The sequence below is a fragment of the Bos grunniens genome, chromosome X (assembly GCF_055505025.1).
Source record: "Bos grunniens cultivar Pamir isolate PY7600 chromosome X, Bosgru_T2T1.0, whole genome shotgun sequence".
NCBI lineage: Eukaryota > Metazoa > Chordata > Mammalia > Artiodactyla > Bovidae > Bos > Bos grunniens.
In genome coordinates, this window is record NC_141194.1 from 115,683,195 (window position 1) to 115,701,146 (window position 17,952).

Sequence of the window (17,952 nt, forward strand, 5' to 3'; positions counted from 1 at the left end):
CATCACCAACTCCTGGGGCCTACTCAAACTCATGTCCATCTCGTTAGTGATGCCATCCAACCATCTCATTCTCTGTCGTCCCCTTCTCCTTTCACCTTCAATCTTTCCCAGCATCAGGGTCTTTTCAAATGAGCCAGTTCTTTGCAACAGGTGGCCAAAGTATTGGAGCTTCAGCTTCAGCATCAGTCCTTCCAATGAATATTCAGGACTGATTTCCCTTAGGATGGACTGGTTGGATCTCCTTGCAGTCCAAGAGACTCTCAAGAGTCTTCTCCAACACCACAGTTCAAAAGCATCAATTTTTTGGTGCTCAGCTTTCTTTATGGTCCAACTCTCACATCCATACATGACTACTGGAAAAACTATAGCTTTAACTAGATGGACCTTTGTTGGAAAAATAATGTCTCTGCTATTTAATGTGCTATCTAGGTTGGTCATAACTTTTCTTCCAAGGAGCAAGAGTCTTTTAATTTCAAAGCTGCAGTCACCATCTGCAGTGATTTTGGAGCCCCCCAAAAATAAAGGCTCTCACTGTTTCCACTGTTTCCCCATCTATTTGCCATGAAATGATGGGACTGAAAGCCATGATCTTAGTTTTCTGAATGTTGAGTTTTAAGCCAACTTTTTCACTCTCCTCTTTCACTTTCATCAAGAGACTCTTTAGTTCTTCTTCACTTTCTGCCATAAGGGTGGTGTCATCTGCATATCTAAGGTTACTGATATTTCTCCTGGCAATCTTGAGTCCAGCTTGTGCTTCATCCAGCCTGGTATTTCACATGATATACTCTGCATATAAGTTAAATAAGCAGAGTGACAATATACAGCCTTGATGTACTCCTTTCCCAATTTGGAACCATCCTCTTGTTCCATGTCCAGTTCTAAGTGTTGCCTCTTGACATATGGCAACTCTATTTTTAGTTTTTAAAGGAAACGTCATACTGTTTTCCAAAGTGGTTTATATGTCAGGAATCTTTTTCTTTTGTTTCTTTTAAAATCTTTCTTTGCCTTTGATTTTTAGATAGTTTTATTTTAATATATCTTAGATAACATCATTTTGAATTGGAATTGTGGAGTGACCTACTAGCTTCATGATCTTGGATGCCCAAATCTCTCCCCACATTTGAGAAGTTCTCAATCATTATTTCTTTGAATAAGCTTCCCATCCCTTTATCACTTTTTTCTCCTTCTGAGAACTCCAATAATTTATAGATTATTTCTGTTAATGATATTCTATAATTTGCATAGGCTTTCTTCCTCATTTTTTTCTTTTTGCTACTCTAACTGCCTGATTTCAAATGACCTGTCTTCCCAATTACTAATTCTTTCTTCTGCATAGTGAAGTCTTCTGTTGAAGCTGTCTTCTGAATTCTTCGGTTCATCTGTTGTATTCATTAATGCTAGGATTTCTGTTTTTTGTTTTGTTTTGTTTTTAATGGTTTCTATTTCATTGTTGAGATTCTAATTTCATTCAGGCATTGTTTTCTTAATTCTCTTTAGTTGTTTGTCTTTACTTTCTTGTAGTTAGTTGAATTTCTTTTTTTTGTGTGTGTGTGTGTGTAATAAAGGTTTATTAAAGTATAAAGGAGATAGAGAAAGCTTCTGACATAGGCATCAGAAGGGGGCAGAAAGAGTACCCGCTTGCTAGTGTTAACAATGAGGTTATATAATCCAAAGAATGTCTGGAGGTTGTAAAGACCTCATCAGACCTACTCCCATAATTTACATTTTAAGATAACAGAAGGTTGAATCCAAAGACTGTCCTTAGGCAGGATACATTATTGTTATATAATCCTAAGGAATGTGGAGAAAGAAAAAAAGTTCGTCCTTTCTTCCTCCTTGAGAATTCCAGACCCCTCTCTCCTTGGGGACCCCTAGACTCCCTATCAATCTGCCTAGGAACTGACTCTCTCATTCCCCCCTTTTCTTTTAGGAGAATTATGTTGCCTACGGAAAAGGGGCGTCGTTCTCGTTACATAACTGCTTCCGAGCTGACAAGGGGAGTTGTCCCTAAATTGGTAAAGCAACATATTCTCCTAATCCTCATATTGAGGATATCTGATCCAGGGGCCCCAAATAGTTGTTGGAGGAAGCTACAGCAGTAGCAGGAGTTTGAGCAACCATTTGTAACTTAAAAGCTTTCATGCGGCTAGAAACAAATCCAGTTATACAATTACAGATGCAGGCAACATAGTCATTAAAACAAGTTAAAATCGAAATTAAAAGTCACATTATGTCCATAGTTAAAGTAAAAAGTGTTGCACCAGTCCATTTTAGGGTTGGTAGATGTCATCAGATGAAGAAGAGGCATCCCATGTGATTGTTGTTGAAGGTATTCACAGACTTGGAGAAACTCTTTTCCTTGAAGTGGGGATGTCCACCAAGGGAAGCCTTCCACTGACGAAGAGGGGAGCGCTCCGCAGACCCAGCAGTTAGACTGATTGTGGAATGTAGCATAGGAGTGAGCCCAGGACAGGAAGACATTGTCTTGAGGATCCAAGGGCAGACTCAGGATTTTTGGAGTCAGCAGAAGTAGACTCACATAGATTATCAGGCCCATCCGCTGCCCTTTGCTTAACTCTAGAGCTCGGGTCAGAGCCAAAAGCTCTGCTAACTGAGCACTGGTTCCCTGGGGGAGAGATTTTGCTTCCAAAACCTGTTCAGCAGTCACCACGGCGTAACCTGCTTTACGCCTTCCATCCCGAACAAAAGAACTGCCATCTGTAAATATTTCCATGTCAGGATTGTCTAATGGGGTATCCTTTAGATCCTCCCGAGCTGCATAGTTCAAAGTTAGGAATTGAAAACAATCGTGATCAGGTGTTTCATTTTCCTTCTCAGGAAGGAAAGCGGCAGGATTTAAATTTCCACAAACTTTAAGCTTAGTTACTGGTCCTTCTAACAACAATGACTGATACTTAAGAAGCCTACTGTCTGTCATCCAAATATTAACCTTAGAATTTAAGATTCCACTCACATCATGAGAAGTCAGTACAGTAAGGTTTCGTCCATTAATTATTTTTAAAGCTTCAGGTGCTAATAAAGCCACTGCCCCAATTACTCTTAGGCAGTGGGGCCACCCACGTGAAACTACATCTAATTCTCTGCTTAGATAAGCAATAGGTTGCTGGTGAGGCCCTCGGGGTTGTGTCAAAACTCCCAATGCCACACCTTTTCTTTCAGTGACAAACAAATTAAATTCTGACCCTGTGGGCAAGCTCAGAGCTGGAGCTTGCAGGAGAGCAGTCTGAAGAACCTTAAAAGCCTTTTGAGTTTCTGGAGACCAAACCAGTTTGTCGGTTTGGGCCTGCTGAGTCTCAGCTATAAGTTTATATAAGGGCCGGGCAAGTTCCCCTTAACCCGGAATCCAAATGTGACAGTAACCTGTGATTCCCCAAAATCCTCTCAATTGTCAAAGTCATAGGCAGGGGGTGATTTAGTATAGGTTTAATTCTCTCAGGGCCTATGGCCCTAGACCCTTCTGATATGATTAGGCCCAGATATCTAACCGATTGTTGACAAAGCTGAGCCTTTTCTCTTGATGCCTTGTAACCACAGCCTGCCAGAAAGTTTAAGAAATCTTCTGAGGCTCGCGAACAAGCTTCCTCTGTCTCAGCACAGAGCAAAATATCATCTACATATTGTAACACCACTGCTTCAGAGCTGTTAAAGTTTTGTAGATCCCGTGACAAACTTTGTCCGAATAAGTGAGGAATGTCACAAAATCCCTGGGGCAAAACTGTCCAGGTTAACTGAGAAGCTGGCTGCGTAGGGTCTTCAAAGGCAAATAGAAATTGACTTTCTTCCACCAAAAGCACTGAATAGAAGGCATCCTTTAAATCAATTACTGAGAAATATTTGGCCCATTCAGGAATTTCAGACAATAGAGTATAAGGATTAGGCACCACGGGGTGTAAAGGAACTACAGCCTCATTTATTATTCGTAAATCTTGAACTAGTCTCCATTTACCATTCGATTTCTTTATACCCCAAATAGGAGTATTGCAAGGACTGTTACAGGGAATTAATAGTCCCTGCTCCTTTAAATTTTTGATGATGGGTTTTAACCCTTCCTTAACTTCAGGTTTCAGTGGATACTGCTTCTTATGTGGAAATACGTGTGGGTCTTTGAGCTTAACAACTACAGGAATAGCATTTTGTGCTCGACCCACAGATTTTCCATCAGCCCATACTCTAGGATTTACATTTTGTTCAACTAAAGGGAGAGAAAGGAAGGGCTCCATATTCACGAAAACAGAGGCATGGACCTTGCTCAGTATATCCCTTCCCAAAAGGGGTGAGGGAGATTCTGGCACGATCAGAAACTCGTGTGAAAACAGCACAGAATCCCAGTTGCAAGATAAAGAATAACTGAAATAATACCTTTTGGCTCATCCAGACAGTCCCATTACGGAAGCGGATCAGGAAGAAAGTGGGCCAGGGGCTTCAGTAAGCACAGAATAAGTTGCCCCAGTATCTAAAAGGAAATCGACGGATTGGCCCCCCACAATTATTAATACCCGGGGTTCCTCAGGTGTAATTAGGACAGGAGCTTGTGTGGGGACCCCCGGGCACCTTCAGTCCTGATTGTCTTGAGAGTCCGACCCGGAGACCTACGCCTCTGGGGGCGGTCTCTCTTCCAGTGTGGTCCTTTGCAGACCGGACATGGAGCCGGGGGCGGCTTAGATGCCTGAGGGCAATCCCGCTTGAGGTGCCCCTCCTTTCCACAGTAATAGCAAGCCCATCCCTTTTCACCTGGGCCCCTCTGGGCATTTTTCTCAGGCTGTTTAAGAACGTTTTTCACAGCCATGGCGAAGGCTTCCGCCTTTTCCTTTGTCTTTTTTTGCCTTTCTTTCTTTTCCTCATATTCCCTACCATAATAGACTATCTGAGCCAGTTGTAACAGAGTATCTAAAGACTGATTTGGTCCATACGCCTGTTTTAATAGCTTACTGTGGATATCTGGAGCCGACTGAGTGAGAGATCTATCCTTTAAGATCACTTTTCCCTCTTCACTTTCGGGATCAATCTCAGTGAATCTGCGAAGGCCTTCTCTCAGTCTATCTAGGAATTTACCAGGAGCTTCCTTCTCCTCCTGTTCTATGTCTGCCAATTTGCCATAGTTTAAAGGCTTAGAACGCGCCTAAGTCCTTCAAGAATACATCTAACAAAATGACTCTGATCCCATCTTCCTTTAGCTGTGTTGTGGTCCCAGTCTGGTTCTATAGTTGGGACCGCCTGATTGCCAGTGGGGAGGGCTGCTATTTCGTTCTCCCTCTTCCCTACTGATGCATTACCAAGCCATTCATCTCCATAAGCAACCGCTTTTCCCAAAACTCTAGTCTTTGACTCGGGAGTCAGCGTTTGTCCCAAGATATACATCACATCCTTCCAAGTGAGGTCATAAAGCAGAGTAACACCTTTAAAGGCTCTAATATATTTTTCTGGGTCCTCTAAATAGTCTCCAAGATCCTCCTTGATTCTTTGTATTTCTTGATAAGAGAAAGGCTTATTAACTCTCACAGACTGATTATATCTCCTGGTGGGTGTTTCATAAAGACGCAACAGCTTGTGTGGCTGTTCCTCAGTCTCTCTGGCTGCTCTGCGCATATGATCCCAGGGATAGATTGGAGAAACCTGTTTTTCCTCTTCTCTTTGTCTCCTGTCCTCCATCTCATCTCTTACTTCGATGGTCTGAGTTTCTACTGAAACCAGAGTAGTCTGAGGTCGTACTGAGATAGGAGTTGTTTGGACCTCCACGTGGGCAGTTTGAATCCCAGTTTGGAGTCCCAGGTATGGGGGCAAAGTAAGAGGACAGGAGGGAGCTGAAGGTTTCACGCCCAAATCTATACCCTTAGGACATAAGTCTGGCATATTTCGCAGACAGAAAAAGGGCAACACATATGCTACTTCTACCCATTTCCCTTGTTCCTTACCGAACCGGTCTAATTGTAGAACAGTATTATACTTAAGAGACCCTCCAACTGGCCACCATTCGCCGTCCTCCAATGGATACCGCGGCCATGCAGTATCACATAGGAAGAAAGACCAGGTGTGTCTTCTTTAAGCCCTGGGGATCAAATCTATCCCAGTTTTTCAGGATACAGTTCAAAGGAGTGAGGCTGGAATTGTTAGCTCCCATCTGTAAGAGAGAAAAAAAGCGACCAAGGCCATTTTTCTACTGGAGGCGTCCCTCCCTGCTCTAGATGGGGGTGTAGACAGACGTTACACCAAAAGCTTTTTCTTCCTGGTTGGACTTAGTCTGTCCCTTACTGACGCAGGCGCAGTACTCGTCCCTCCCGGTTCTACCACCGAGATGGGGTGGGGATGTACCAGGGGTAGACTTGATAGCATCCCTACTTGACGTCCAGCTCTTCACCTTTAACCTTGCTTGCCTCTGATGTCACCCAGAGTAAATCAGAGTAACCTTCCGGAATGCCTCCCAAGCTAAGACTACTAGGGGAAACATTCGTCACCTGAGTGCCTGTGCACAACGCTGAGTATTTCCTGACTACAATAAGACCGACGCGAACATAAAACTGAGATGTTCTTTCCAAGCATCACCACACCAGTATAATAGCCTCCTCTGATCCACTAAGAGCCGGCGTTACCAAAGAAAAAAAACCCATCGCAGTACCAATCTGAGTAACCTTTAACCTCAGAGATGTTCTGGGAGCTAGAGCTCCATCTAGCTTCCGAACTTTCGATTCCTAGCGAGGCTAGGCGCTTTATTGGCTACCAATCCAAGTTTGGGACCTAAGCCACAGTACACAGTAACAGTATAGATCACAAGTCCCTTGAAAGTCTATGATCCAATAGATTAGGTTAGTACTTCTAATTCCCAAGGAGTTATGAAATGGTCAAAGAGACCGAAAAGTTTGACCGAGAAAGGAGAGTTCGGTCCACACGCTTTGCCCATTTCTGGTCGGTTCCCAAAGGAGACATTGGGTGCCTCTTGGCATTGGCAGGTCGGTATAACACCCCGACAGGTTTCTGCCATAAGCCCTATGAGATCACCGTGGAACTGCAGAGCAGGGCTCCTTACTTGCTTCTCGCAGGGCATGCCATTCATTCTCACAAGCACACGGTAGAGTTAGTAAAGCACAGCAGAAAACGTGTTCGCTAAGAGAACAAAGAACTAAAGCTCCAAGCATCCTTACCTTGTCCTGAAGGATCCTGGACGAGCCCCCAAGATGAAAGGTTGTTGTTGAATCACGCGAATACACCGGGATTCTTGGCCCCCGGAGGAGAAGAATTCAATCCAGGGCCAGAGACGAGGCTTGATCGCTCAGAGCTTTTGTGTAATAAAGGTTTATTAAAGTATAAAGGAGATAGAGAAAGCTTCTGACATAGGCATCAGAAGGGGGCAGAAAGAGTACCCTAATTGAATTTCTTTAAGAAGGTTATTCTGAATGTCAGATAGTTCACAGATCTCCATTTCTTTAGGGTCATTAATTGGAGGTTTATTAGTTTCCTTTCATGGTGTCATGTTTCCTTGATTATTTATTGTCCTTGTTGCCTTGTGTTGATGTCTGCACATTTAAGGAAGTAGGCACCTCTTCCATAATTCTTTACAGATTGGTTTCAGCAGACAAAACCCCTTGCCAGTGAGCCTGTCCAGAGATTCTGGATGGGCAATTTGTTGATGTCCATGGGCACGCTTGCTTCTTGTTTCACTGGGTGGGTAGGTCTGGTGCCCTCCACCTTCTTGCATCCCCAAGCAATGCTGAGGTAAATTAATTAAGGTAATCATGTGTAGAGTAAGGTTTTCAGTTCTCTGCTTTGTGGACTTCCTCATTTTTCAATATTTCCCTGGCTCCACAGATGAACAATGGAGTGTTATGACCTGCCAGAGCCTCAGGGTCTCTCTTAAGTTCTAGAGTTATAATGAAACATTAGTCAGAAACCTATCCTCAACTCCCCCACAATGTAACCCCCTCCAGTGCTTTCTTGATATATTCTTAACACTGAAATGGATTTCACAGACAACTTTTAAGACCTTTCTCTTTGGGGAGTTTGGGATAAGAACAGATATAATGCATAGGGCCAGCATCACTGTCCTGTCTTTTTTAATTGAAGTTCCTATCACATCTCACTTGATATTTTATAAATGTAAATAAAAGAAAGACTATTCAGAGATGAATAAATAATATAGTGAAGAAACTGTGTGCAAGTAGTGAGTATCTCATTGAATTGACACCTCAGAAAATTGAATTCGTAAATAAAAAGATAAATTTGAGAAACTCCCAGAACACAGAGAAAAAGAGATGAAAATAATGAAAGTGGTGATAGTAAATATGGCGGAGAGATCCTATAAATAGGAGCTACAAATAAAGACAGCTAGAAGATAGGGGAGAACACACGAAACAGAAGGAATATTGACGAAAACTGCATGGGGAAATCTTTCTGATCTCAAGAAAGGCATTAAATGTAGAAAGTGGGAGCATTCACTGGGTTCTATAAAATATAAATAAAAATAGATTCAAATCACAAAAATCAATTTAGTCAAAGAATCCTGGTTGTCAAGTCTTTACTGCTCACCAAAAGAAAAAAAAAAAAAACAAACATATTAACCTAATAATAGTTCTGCACAAAGGAAAAAGATCAGACTACCCTTAATCTCCAAAATACTAAATTGAAGAAGACAGTAGATCACCATCTACAGAGTTGGGGGGACAAAGGGTGTGAGTTAAGGATTATAAATTAGGGAATACCCTGGTGGTCCAGTGGTTAAGACTCAGTGCTTTTACTGCTGAGGGTGCAGTTCAATCCCTGGTGGGCGAACTAAGATCCCACAAACCAGGTGGTGTGGCCAAATTAAAAACAAAAAAGAATTATAAATTAGACCAAGGTATCAAATTGTCATTCTTCTTTGAATATGTTTGAAAGAAATGGTATCTCTCTGTCTATGTATATATCTATCCATTCTCAACAAGTACAGATTGACTGTTTGAGTAGCCAGAAGCTTTTACAATTTAGGGGACCCAGTTAGGAAAAAAGGATACAAATTTGGGTATGAACATGAATACAGGTTTCCCCTGCTCTCCAAAAGGCAAGTGTACCTATGAAATCTTCCATAAGCAAGAAAACTATTACCTTAGAACATATCTTACTAAGGAGATGAGATGTACTACTTCACGTAGACAAAGCACAGATGCTCACAGACACAGTTTGAAGTTATGGAAACTGGATGCTGAGTGTGGTTCCCAGGAGGAGCTTGGCCATGATATTCTTATGGGTACTCTGGGTGCACACAGCCTCTATAACCCCTCAGCTCACTAAAAACAAATACTGACACTATTTTTGTTTTTGTCTTTTTTTCCCCCCCCCGAAAAAGCAAAAATCCTCTTTGTATGCCAAAGCCTTTGACTGTGTGGATCACAATAAACTGTGGAAAATTCTTCAAGAGATGGGAATACCAGAACACCTGATCTGCCTCTTGAGAAATTTGTATGCAGGTCAGGAAGCAACAGTTAGAACTGGACATGGAACAACAGACTGGTTCCAAATAGGAAAAGGAGTACATCAAGGCTGTATATTGTCACCCTGCTTATTTAACTTCTGTGCAGAGTACATCATGAGAAACGCTGGACTGGAAGAAACACAAGCTGGAATCAAGATTGCCAGGAGAAATATCAATAACCTCAGATATGCAGATGACAGCACCCTTATGGCAGAAAGTGAAGAGGAACTCAAAAGCCTCTTGATGAAAGTGAAAGTAGAGAGTGAAAAAGTTGGCTTAAAGCTCAACATTCAGAAAACGAAGATCATGGCATCTGGTCCTACCACTTCATGGAAAATAGATGGGGAAACAGTGGAAACAGTGTCAGACTTTATTTTTCTGGGCTCCAAAATCACTACAGATGGTGACTGCAGCCATGAAATTAAAAGACGCTTACTCCTTGGAAGGAAGGTTATGACCAACCTAGAAAGCATATTCAAAAACAGAGACATCACTTTGCCAACAAAGGTTCGTCTAGTCAAGGCTATGGTTTTTCCTGTAGTCATGTATGGATGTGAGAGTTGGACTGTGAAGAAGGCTGAGAGCTGAAGAATTGATGCTTTTGAACTGTGGTGTTGGAGAAGACTCTTGAGAGTCCCTTGGACTGCAAGGAGGTCCAACCAGTCCATTCTGAAGGAGATCAGCCCTGGGATTTCTTTGGAGGGAATGATGCTGAAGCTGAAACTCCAGTACTTTGGCCACCTCATGCGAAGAGTTGACTCATTGGAAAAGACTCTGATGCTGGGAGGGATTGGGGGCAGGAGGAGAAGGGACGACAGAGGATGAGATGGCTGGATGGCATCACTGACTCAATGGACGTGAGTCTGAGTGAACTCCGGGAGTTGATGATGGACAGGGAGGCCTGGTGTGCTGCGATTCATGGGGGCGTAAAGAGTTGGACACGACTAAGTGACTGATCTGATCTGATCTGATCTGATTTCTTTCAGTTAGTGAAAACAGGTACTAAAATAGGTCTTTCTCAAAAGTTGTTGTTTAGTCACTAAGTCATGTCCGACTGTCCTGCAACCCCATGGACTGTAGCCCACTAGGCTTCTCTGTCTGTGGAATTCTCCAGACAAGAATACTAGAGCAAGTTGCCATTTCTTTCTCCAGGGGATCTTCCTCATCCAGGGATCAAAGCCACATCTCCTGTTGGCAGGCGGATTCTTCACCATTAAGCCACCTGGGAAGCCCTTTGCAAAAGTAAAGTGGTGTAGAGCCAATCCTTGAAAAGCAGGAGATACCAGTATTTATTTAGACTGAAAAAGAACAGCAAATTGAAAAGTCTGAAACTGATAAATACTATAAATCTGATTGCATTTTTCAATAACATTTTTGAAAGCTTGCAATCACAGAATATATTAATAAGAATCATAAATGGAAGTCTAATGTGTTATCTTGATATTGACCTTGCTTGTCATATCCAGTGGTCACTTCATTATCTTCCTCTTAGTTCATTACTCAGCACCATTTCACATAGTTAACTGCTTTCCCTACTTGTGAAAACTTCTTTCCCCTTCCACAACATGCTTCTGTTTTTTTCCTTCTATTTTGCTGGCTGATCCTTTTCAGTCTCTTTTCCTGGCTCCTCCTCCTCTGTTGGACTTCTAGAAAGTGGAGTCCTCCCAGATTTTAATCCTGGACCACATGTTTGTTCTTTACTCTCTTCCTAGGTTATTTCATTTTGCTGCTAATGCTAAGTCACTTCAGTCGTGTCTGACTCTGTGCAACCCCATAGATGGCAGCCCACCAGGCTCCCCTGTCCCTGGGATTCTCCAGGCAAGAACACTGGAGTGGGTTGCCATTTCCTTCTCCAATGCAGGAAAGTGAAATGTGAAAGTGAAGTCGCTCAGTCGTGTCCGACTCTTCGCAACCCCATGGACTGCAGGCTACCAGGCTCCTCCGCCCATGGGATTTTCCAGGCAAGAGTACTGGAGTGGGGTGCCATTGTAGCAAGCAAGCATATTCCAAGAATCCCAAATTTGTAGCCTGCCTGACATCTCCACTGAGCTTTTGACTTATCAGGACATATCCAACTCCTACATAGTATCTCTGCCTAGATGCCAAATAAGCATCTCAAATCTAGAACCTGAAAAACACACCTTTTTATTTCCCTCTAAGTCCACCCTCCTTCCTAGTCTCTGTAGATCTCAGCAACAGTACCACTGTTAATCTAACAGCTTAAGCCAAAAACCCTGAGACTAATCCTTGATTTCTCCTATTTCCTCAGCTCCCTGAATTCAATCCATCAACACATCCTCTCAACTCTGCTTCCAAAATAGTTTCTGAAAATGTTCACTTTCTTCTATTTCTTTCACCACCTCTCTGGTCTAAGTTGCCATCATCTTCTTAGATTTTGTAATGCCTTCCTAATTTACCTCTCTGTGCCCATTCCCTTACCCACAGTCGCCAGAGTGCTATTTTTAACATGTTATTCTTATCATGTCCCTGCCATGCTTAAAATCCTCCAGTGGCTTGACATTCTACTTGGGATACAATCCAAATAGTTTACACAGGTTCACAAACAATCCCCTACGTGACATGGATATGCTCCTCTCCAATGTCAATTCCCAATGGTCTTCTGAGCTCACTATGCTCCAGTCACACATGCCTTCTTCTGTCTCTTGAAAAGCCAATCTAGTCCTTTCCTTGGGGCTTTTTCACTTTTAGTTCTTCCCTCTGCCAACAATACTTTTCTCCAAAAATTGTACACGGCTGTCACTTTCTGATCACTCAGGTCTTGGTAAGATCACCCTTGAAACTGTTACTTGAAGAGCAATCCATCCCCCCCTGCCCCCCTTAATCATCCCATTCCCTTATTTTAATCTTCTTCAATACAATTATATTTATTTGATATTTTATTTTTTATGTATATTTTAAATCATTTTTGTTTTTCTCTCCTGACCAGAAAGTAAGCTCCATTTGGGCAGCAGTTATTTGCTCTCTTGTAAAATATACTATAATTTCCTCAATACCTAAATACAATCTGGCACATAGTAGGTACTCAATACATGTGATGAAAAATGAATGAATGCTCAAGTGAGTACTAGCAACAAAAGTAGGTGTCTACCTTTCAAATTATGGAAGAAGATGAAAGCAATTGAATACATTGAATTGGGAGTACTTGTAAAGTGGGATACATTTTTTTTCTTTTTCTCCATTATTCCTTTAAATCCATCTTGTGGAATATTTTTGGAGCCCATATAAGAAATTTTGGACAGTCCTAATAGCTTATATGCTCAGTCTTAGTTGATAGAAAGTCCTCTGGTTGGCTTTCTAGTAGTTTCATTTTAGTAATGACTATGTAAATCTAGGTTGGATGGCATCACCTACTCAATGGACAGGAGTTTGTGAAAGCCCCAGGAGATGGTGAAGGACAGGGAAGCCTGGCATGCTGCAGTCCATGGGGTTGAAAAGAGTTAGACAAGACTGAGTGACTGAACAACAATAAATGTAAATCTAGGGTAATAAAAAAACTTTGAACTTCAAAGGTAAGGATTCTATCCCTCATGTGCATCCTTCTCCCTTACAAATCTCCTCTATTATCTACTCCCCCCTCCATAAACATGCCTCCAGTTTCTGACATCTCCAGGATAGGAAACAGGTGGGAGGGGATGTCTGGGTCAGAAAAGGTCTATTTGACTGAACTTAAGGTGTCTGGCCAGAGAAGGCAATGGCACCCCACTCCAGTACTCTTGCCTGGAAAATCCCGTGGACGGAGGAGCCTGGTAGGCTGCAGTCCATGGGGTCGTGAAGAGTCGGACACGACTGTGCGACTTCACTTTCACTTTTCACTTTCATGCATTGGAGAAGGAAATGGCAACCCACTCCAGTGTTCTTGCATGGAGAATCCCAGGGACGGGGGAGCCTGGTGGGCTGCCGTCTATGGGGTCGCACAGAGTCGGACACAACTGAAGTGACTTAGCAGCAGCAGCAGCAGCAAAGTGTCTGGTGTTGGTGCCTCTAGCCTCATCAGATGTTTAAAGCTGCCTCATTTTGGGCTTAATCAATGGTCAACTCTAACTCTTTTCCTTGGAGATACATATAGGTGGGTTCATTGAAATCCCTGAAATGGCAATAATAAATCAACAATACTTATTTCTCTTTTAAACAGAGAATTCAGCATCCTTATCTTGTACTGGGGTCACTTTACCTTGATGGGAAGTCTGCTTGGGCAAGGATACCTGTGGTTGATTTAGGTTAATGTATGGCAAAAACCATCACAATATTGTAAAGTTAGTATCCTCCAATTAAAATAAATGAATGAATTAAAAAAAAAAAAAAAGACTTCAGGTAAGTGTCTCTCTCAATCACCTTGCCCACATCTCACATTTGGTCCATGAGAAACATTCCTGCATCCTTGTCCCCATTCAGTGACTACATAGCTGAGTCTTAATGCTACTTGTTCTGTCAGCAATGCCACCTTAGGCCAATAGTCATTATTTCTATGTCCACTGTGTTCCCTACTCCCAATTTCTGCTGCTGCTGCTGCTGCTGCGTTGCTTCAGTCGTGTCCGACTCTGGTTCTAGTTAATAACCAAACGTGAAAGAGGCATTTTATTAATATTCATACAATTAACTAATATCAATATATAATATATTAGTCTGCTCACTAATAGAATCCTACTCAGTATATCAAAAGAGATATATCTTTCAAAATTTAAAGCCGATACTTCAGATACAGCATTTGTTTCACATCTGTGCAATCAAATATGTCTTTTTTTGATATTTCCCCCACTGCTTCTAAGTTTATAAATTCTTGACCTCAAGAGATGATAAACATACACTTGTGACTTTATATTTTCCAAGTTTTCTATTTCCTTTACAATTAAAATAATAAATTATTCTTAATATTGGAATTAAACCCCAGGTATATTTGTGCAAATATATTGAACAATCCTTTACAACCTGACCCCTTTCCCTTTAAACTTAGTGCAACATTAGACTTCCAAAGACTTTGAAATGATCCTCTGTGTCTGTGTCCTCAATTCATCTGTCTCATGTAGTGGAAAATCTGTAATAGAAAGAGGATAATGGAAAGTAAAGACTTTGGAGTCAGTCACATCAAAGCTCAAACTCCAGCTATCTCATTTAGTAGCTCTCTGATTGCGGCTAATTCACCCAACCCTTCTGAATTACGTTTGTAGAATGGCAGCAGAACCTGAGTTGCCATAACCATAAATGAAATAATATATGTAAAGCATCTAGTGCATGGAAGATGCCCAATCAGTGTTAGTAGTCATTTTCTCCCCCTATCTATCCCTCTGGGCATTTTGCAACTAGCTCAACATTCATTACTGACATGCTCATCAGAGATACTTGTTAAAATTACTTGCTCTATGAACTGAGGGAGTCAGTTGGCTCTCTCTGAACTAAAAATTATAAGATAGAAGTTGTATGTTCTGCATAAAATAGCACAGAATATTCTGGTAGAACACAAACTCAATTCAGAGTTAATTCATGAAAGCAAAGCAATTTTCTTTCCAATATATTTTGCATATCAGTCAGCTTTTACTAAGTTCAGGTGTGCATGGTCAGTCATGTCTGACTCTTTTTTACTCCATGGACTGCAGTCCACCAGACTTTTCTGTCTATGGGATTTCCCAGGCAAGAATACCTGAGTGAGTTGCCATTTCCTCCTCCAGGGAATCTTCCCAAATCAGGGATCGAACCTGCATCTCCTGCATTGGCAGGCGGATTCTTTACCACTGGCACCACCTCAGAAGCCTTGCTAAGTTATCCCATGGTAATAAATATTAAGCTTCCAAATCTCAGTATCTTTCAACAAGGAAAGTTTATTTCTCAGTCACCTTTCATGTCCTTTATAGGTTGAATGCAGTTCTACCCTCTATCCCCTTCATTCTGAGAACGAAATACAAGGAACAGGCAGTTTCTGAGACCCATCAATCTCAGGGCAGGGGAAAAATGAAAGAGAAAACCCACATGCCACATGAAGGCTCTGAGAGTTTCTGCTCAGAAAGTGGCACATGACACTTCAGATCATTGGCCAAACCGAGTTACATGCCTGAGTCTGATGTCCATGAGTAGAGAAGTATAATTCTCCCCCAGGGATGGATGATCCAGTCGTGAGGTTTTAGGCAAGGTTGAGGGCAACAAATATTATAACAATGCAATTTAGCACATATGGTCTCTCAAGTATAAAGCTTTCATAAGGTAAGTATGGAGTGTGTGAAGCTGAGGTAAGACAGATGAAACTTGAATGAAACAGTGTAATAGGTGAGCAATTCAGTCATTTCTGGATTCTGTTAGGTCTATGACTACAGTGTGTCACCAAATCTCTGTTTCTACCTTAGACTCTCAGACTGTGTTTTCTGCTCTGTGGAGAAGCCTTCCTTCAGCTATGATGGAACATTACCTCCTTTGGCTCGTCAAAGAGTCTAGACAAGAATGGCCTATTTTGTAAACAGTGCTTCTGTATCTTTTGTTAATTTACAGTTGAAAATATTGCCCAACTATGCTTCTCTGTGCTTTGTACCCAGAAACTAACAGGATATCATCAGACATTTTTTTTTTTTTTTTTTTTGTATAAACAAAGCTTGTTTCTGTAGACTAATGTGTGTGCTTTCTTTCTTCAGACAATGACTAAAGAAAAGATTCACCACATTTCCCTTTTTGGACTTTACTGCCAGAAATCTTAGTACGCAATTCAGTGCCAAAGTGTAGGCATTGACTCAACTCAGCTGCCTGGTACAATTTTCTCTTTCTGCTGACTTGAAATAGTTCCTGTTCCATTGAATCCCCTGATTGTCCAGATTTGCATTTTTAAACCTCTAACCTGTCTCAAAATGTTTTGGGAAACAGTCCAAATCCTGAATCCTGAAAAAGTAAAAATGTGAACCACAATTATAAACTAACTCCAAGGAAAATGTTCCAGTTCTCAGTATCATATCTACAGAGAGATATGGCATATTATGACCAAACTTTAATTCACTGTAAAAATTTCAACTCCTTTGGGGAGACGAGTTCCCAGACAACAGGGCTCCACACAGGGGCAGACTGGGCAGGAGATGCCATGGACCCCGCCCTTGCAGAGGGGCCTGGTGGATACTACTTTCTTTGGAGCTTGGAACAGACTCATGGCCAGTGAAGTGAGTTCAACGGCTGAGGTGAGGCACCCGCATGGGGGCCTCATAACCCTATTTACACTATTCTCCTGCTCATCCTCAAAAAAAAAAAAAAAAAAAAATCTTCTAACTCCTAATCCTAAACTGTAAAAAGTTCAAAATACTGTTTACGTATGACAGAGTGTGGCATGTACATGCTTTTTTGTGTTAAATTCCCCAACTAGAATGTGAACCTGATGAAGATAGGGTTCATGTTACATTTGTAGTCCCAGCATCTGCCATGTAGTCCCAAAGGGAAAGAAGCATTTTCTTTTCAAAGGGCTATATGGTGGAACTTAGGGGGTCAAGTAACTTTCCTGAGGTTACAGAGCTAGGAAGTGGCAGAAGTGGAATTAGAACTGAGTGCTGAATCATTCTGAAGTCTGTGTTTTTTGCATTATACCACTATTTCTCAAGGTGAAGTAACACGTACAATTGGTGAGCCATGGTGGTACAAGTAGGAAACTTTAAAATTTTAAAGTTATTCATTTATTTTCATGTGTGTCAAAATAAAATTAGGACAAAACAACTCTAATTTCATGGGTATTATGAGCTAAGATGAGAAGTCAGGAGGAGAAGGGGACGACAGAGGATGAGATGTTTGGTTGGCATCACTGACTTGACAGACATGAGTTTGAGCAAGCTCCAGAAGTTGATGAAGGACAGGGAAGCATGGGGTGCTGCAGTCCATGGGGTCACAAAGAGTCAGACACAACCAAGTGACTGAACTGATGAACTAAGATGAAGCAGTTAGCTGAAGCAGAAAATGTGGGTCAGTTAAAAGGACAGTCTTAAGTAAACCATAACATGGGTGGTTTAGGGATATGGTAAGTAGCCTGTACGTGTCCTCAGAATGACAGAAGTCTGAGAAAGAGGATGTTGCCCCTGCTGCTTAACTCCCATCTCATTCCAGTTGACACATTTATCACATAACATATTCATCCTATGATACCATATATTTAAGATGAGATCTGTTGTGCCTCACCTGTGTGCCAGGCACTCCGCTCTGCATTATGCTTTTCTGTAAGCACCTCAAAGACACCTGAAATCAGCCACATCTATGATGGATCAAATGTTTTTCTCCTTTTTTTAAGTTGCAATCTATGGACATTTCTGCTCATCAGTTCTAACCATGTATTTGAAAATTATTTTCATAATAAGCTTGGCTTATCCTCTATTGTGTGGGAATCTCCTTCTTCATTTAAAAATAGCAATTTCTATGTAAGTTAATTCAGCTGTTCTGTTCCCTCAATCCAAGGTCAAATATCAGCTCTAATTAAATAGGGTGTTGTATCTTTGTATTTGTGATATCACCTTTAAAAACAAGGA

General features: G+C 41.5%; 1 long non-coding RNA gene and 1 other non-coding gene across 2 annotated transcripts; one reads left to right on the forward strand and one right to left on the reverse strand.

Annotated features, from left to right (window-relative positions):
* Positions 1 to 1,556: 1,556 nt before the first annotated feature.
* On the reverse strand, positions 1,557 to 7,626 carry LOC147341226 (uncharacterized). Its single transcript, XR_015159430.1, has 2 exons — positions 7,158 to 7,626; positions 1,557 to 6,139 (listed from the first exon to the last, which is right to left on the reverse strand). It is a non-coding gene; the product is annotated as an uncharacterized LOC147341226 (long non-coding RNA).
* An 8,723-nt stretch (positions 7,627 to 16,349) lies between these two features.
* Positions 16,350 to 16,682, forward strand: LOC147341227 (Nuclear RNase P). The gene has a single exon (XR_015159981.1).
* Positions 16,683 to 17,952: the final 1,270 nt, after the last annotated feature.